Source organism: Callionymus lyra, chromosome 16 (assembly GCF_982586985.1).
Source record: "Callionymus lyra chromosome 16, fCalLyr1.hap1.1, whole genome shotgun sequence".
NCBI classification, from domain to species: Eukaryota; Metazoa; Chordata; class Actinopteri; order Syngnathiformes; family Callionymidae; genus Callionymus; species Callionymus lyra.
In genome coordinates, this window is record NC_141833.1 from 24,742,346 (window position 1) to 24,747,345 (window position 5,000).

Sequence of the window (5,000 nt, forward strand, 5' to 3'; positions counted from 1 at the left end):
CATCCATCCATCCAACCATCCATCCATCCATCCATCCATCCATCCATCCATCCATCCATCCATCCATCCATCCAACCATCCATCATCATCCATCCATCCATCCATCCATCATCATCATCCATCCATCCATCCATCATCATCATCCATCCATCCATCCATCCATCCATCCATCCATCCATCCATCCATCATCATCATCCATCCATCCATCCATCCAACCATCCATCATCATCATCCATCCATCCATCCATCCATCATCATCATCCATCCATCCATCCATCATCATCATCCATCCATCCATCCATCATCCTCATCCATCAACCATCATCATCATCATCATCCATCCATCCATCCATCCATCATCATCATCCATCCGTGATCTCTGACAAACATTCATGACTTTGATTGTGTTTGTGTTTGAAGGTCATTGAAGGTCATTGAAGGTCATTGAAGGTCATTGAAGGTCGTTCAACAGGAACCGCAACTGTTAAAATGAAACATTATTTCAAAGGTTAATCAAAAGAAAGTGTTTATCTTGTGACGGATCATCAAAACTTCAAAACTGCTCCTGACGCTCGACAAGAGAAGCTGCAACAATGACATCATCGTGATCATGTGACCACAGATGATAATATGAAGAGATGATGAAATTAACTCCACATCGTTGAAATCACTCAAATGATGCATTATTTGTCCGAAATCAAATGGTTTCCGCGGCGATAAAAACACTGTGAATGAGATGATTTCATTGGTCGCGCCTCACTTCCTGTCGCCTGAGGAGAGAAAGATGAAGAAGATGTTTGTTTTAATGATGGAAGAGACTTTTAGGATCATTTTGCTTCTCATCCTGAAACATGTTCTTCTCGTCGTAGACGTGATCAGAACCATCAGCTCATGATCAACGTCCTTGAAGAAACGACAATCATGAGCAGCAGAAAAGAATCCATAAATTCACTCTTTTATGACTCTATGACTGATTTAAAGTCTGTAAATTGATATCGTTTTAAACACGCGTGTTCAGAGGAACACGGAGCAGAAGAAGGACCAGGACGTGTCGAGGCGACAAGAGAAAACTTTACATTTTAAGCTTCTCTTCGAGTCGAGCTCGTTCTTCAGTTGGTTTTTCTGCTGAACTCACGTGAAGCAGGAAATAAATCTTCAATATCCAGAGTTTGTTGCTTCTTAGAAGAACAATCTCTTGTCTCTTGAACCTCAAGACCTTCAACCCCATGAGTCTGACAACAACAAACATCTGAACATCTCAGTCTCTGGTCTTCAGCCTGAGAAGTTGATCCTGAAGATCAAGAATGATTGACAGCAGCCACGAGTCTCCTGACGCGACAAAGAAGACGAGAAGAGAAAACTGAGGCTGAAGCTGCTGAACCTCCTGGAAGCAAGTATTCACACGACTGGACGAGAGGATGGAGGGAGAAAACGAGGACGGAGAGAAAAATGAAGAGATGCTGGAGCGATGGACAGAGGAAGGAAGGATGATGATGATGATGATAGAGCGATGGACAGAGGAAGGAAGGATGATGATGATGATGATGATGATAGAGTGATGGACAGAGGAAGGAAGGATGATGATGATGATGATGATGATAGAGTGATGGACAGAGGAAGGAAGGATGATGATGATGATAGAGTGATGGACAGAGGAAGGAAGGATGATGATGATGATAGAGCGATGGACAGAGGAAGGAAGGATGATGATGATGATGATAGAGTGATGGACAGAGGAAGGAAGGATGATGATGATGATGATGATGATAGAGTGATGGACAGAGGAAGGAAGGATGATGATGATGATGATGATGATAGAGTGATGGACAGAGGAAGGAAGGAAGGATGATGATGATGATGATGATAGAGTGATGGACAGAGGAAGGAAGGAAGGATGATGATGATGATGATGATAGAGTGATGGACAGAGGAAGGAAGGAAGGATGATGATGATGATGATGATAGAGTGATGGACGGAGGAAGGAAGGAAGGAAGGATGATGATGATGATAGAGTGATAGACAGAGGAAGGAAGGAAGGATGATGATGATGATGATGATGATGATAGAGTGATGGACAGAGGAAGGAAGGATGATGATGATGATGATGATGATGATGATAGAGTGATGGACAGAGGAAGGAAGGATGATGATGATGATGATGATGATAGAGTGATGGACAGAGGAAGGAAGGATGATGATGATGATGATGATGATAGAGCGATGGACAGAGGAAGGAAGGAAGGATGATGATGATGATGATGATGATGATAGAGTGATGGACAGAGGAAGGAAGGATGATGATGATGATGATGATGATAGAGTGATGGACAGAGGAAGGAAGGATGATGATGATGATGATGATGATAGAGCGATGGACAGAGGAAGGAAGGATGATGATGATGATGATGATGATAGAGTGATGGACAGAGGAAGGAAGGATGATGATGATGATGATGATGATAGAGTGATAGACAGAGGAAGGAAGGAAGGATGATGATGATGATGATGATGATGATAGAGTGATGGACAGAGGAAGGAAGGATGATGATGATGATGATGATGATAGAGTGATGGACAGAGGAAGGAAGGATGATGATGATGATGATGATGATGATAGAGCGATGGACAGAGGAAGGAAGGATGATGATGATGATGATGATGATAGAGTGATGGACAGAGGAAGGAAGGATGATGATGATGATAGAGCGATGGACAGAGGAAGGAAGGATGATGATGATGATAGAGCGATGGACAGAGGAAGGAAGGATGATGATGATGATGATAGAGTGATGGACAGAGGAAGGAAGGATGATGATGATGATGATGATGATAGAGTGATGGACAGAGGAAGGAAGGATGATGATGATGATGATGATGATAGAGTGATGGACAGAGGAAGGAAGGAAGGATGATGATGATGATGATGATAGAGTGATGGACAGAGGAAGGAAGGAAGGATGATGATGATGATGATGATAGAGTGATGGACGGAGGAAGGAAGGAAGGAAGGATGATGATGATGATAGAGTGATAGACAGAGGAAGGAAGGAAGGATGATGATGATGATGATGATGATGATAGAGTGATGGACAGAGGAAGGAAGGATGATGATGATGATAGAGCGATGGACAGAGGAAGGAAGGATGATGATGATGATAGAGTGATGGACAGAGGAAGGAAGGAAGGATGATGATGATGATGATGATGATGATAGAGTGATGGACAGAGGAAGGAAGGATGATGATGATGATAGAGTGATGGACAGAGGAAGGAAGGATGATGATGATGATAGAGTGATGGACAGAGGAAGGAAGGAAGGATGATGATGATGATGATGATGATAGAGTGATGGACAGAGGAAGGAAGGATGATGATGATGATAGAGCGATGGACAGAGGAAGGAAGGATGATGATGATGATGATGATGATGATAGAGTGATGGACAGAGGAAGGAAGGATGATGATGATGATGATGATGATGATAGAGTGATGGACAGAGGAAGGAAGGAAGGATGATGATGATGATGATGATGATGATAGAGTGATGGACAGAGGAAGGAAGGATGATGATGATGATGATGATGATAGAGCGATGGACAGAGGAAGGAAGGATGATGATGATGATAGAGCGATGGGCAGAGGAAGGAAGGATGATGATGATGATGATGATGATAGAGTGATGGACAGAGGAAGGAAGGAAGGAAGGATGATGATGATGATGATGATGATGATAGAGTGATGGACAGAGGAAGGAAGGAAGGAAGGATGATGATGATGATGATGATAGAGTGATGGACAGAGGAAGGAAGGAAGGAAGGATGATGATGATGATAGAGTGATGGACAGAGGAAGGGAGGATGATGATGATGATAGAGTGATGGACAGAGGAAGGAAGGATGATGATGATGATGATGATGATAGAGTGATGGACAGAGGAAGGAAGGAAGGATGATGATGATGATGATGATGATGATGATAGAGTGATGGACAGAGGAAGGAAGGATGATGATGATGATGATGATAGAGCGATGGACAGAGGAAGGAAGGATGATGATGATGATGATGATGATGATGATGATAGAGTGATGGACAGAGGAAGGAAGGAAGGATGATGATGATGATAGAGTGATGGACAGATGAAGGAAGGATGATGATGATGATGATGATAGAGTGATGGACAGATGAAGGAAGGATGATGATGATGATGATAGAGTGATGGACAGATGAAGGAAGGATGATGATGATGATGATGATAGAGTGATGGACAGATGAAGGAAGGATGATGATGATGATAGAGTGATGGACAGAGGAAGGAAGGATAGAGTGATGGACAGAGGAAGGAAGGATGGAGTGATGGACAGAGGAAGGAAGGATGGAGTGATGGACAGAGGAAGGAAGGATGGAGTGATGGACAGAGGAAGGAAGGATGGAGTGATGGACAGAGGAAGGAAGGATGGAGTGATGGACAGAGGAAGGAAGGATGGAGTGATGGACAGAGGAAGGAAGGATGGAGTGATGGACAGAGGAAGGAAGGATGGAGTGATGGACAGAGGAAGGAAGGATGGAGTGATGGACAGAGGAAGGAAGGATGGAGTGATGGACAGAGGAAGGAAGGATGGAGTGATGGACAGAGGAAGGAAGGATGGAGTGATGGACAGAGGAAGGAAGGATGGAGTGATGGACAGAGGAAGGAAGGATGGAGTGATGGACAGAGGAAGGAAGGATGGAGTGATGGACAGAGGAAGGAAGGATGGAGTGATGGACAGAGGAAGGAAGGATGGAGTGATGGACAGAGGAAGGAAGGATGGAGTGATGGACAGAGGAAGGAAGGATGGAGTGATGGACAGAGGAAGGAAGGATAGAGTGATGGACAGAGGAAGGAAGGATGGAGTGATGGACAGAGGAAGGAAGGATAGAGTGATGGACAGAGGAAGGAAGGATGGAGTGATGGACAGAGGAAGGAAGGATGGAGTGATGGACAGAGGAAGGAAGGATGGA

At 43.9% G+C, this 5,000-nt stretch overlaps 1 protein-coding gene across 3 annotated transcripts in view; it reads right to left on the reverse strand.

Annotated features, from left to right (window-relative positions):
• The window catches only part of adgrl2b.1 (adhesion G protein-coupled receptor L2b, tandem duplicate 1), a gene marked incomplete at its 3' end in the record, with an annotated part of 112,935 nt that overhangs the window by 28,823 nt on the left and 79,112 nt on the right, over nt 1–5,000 (reverse strand).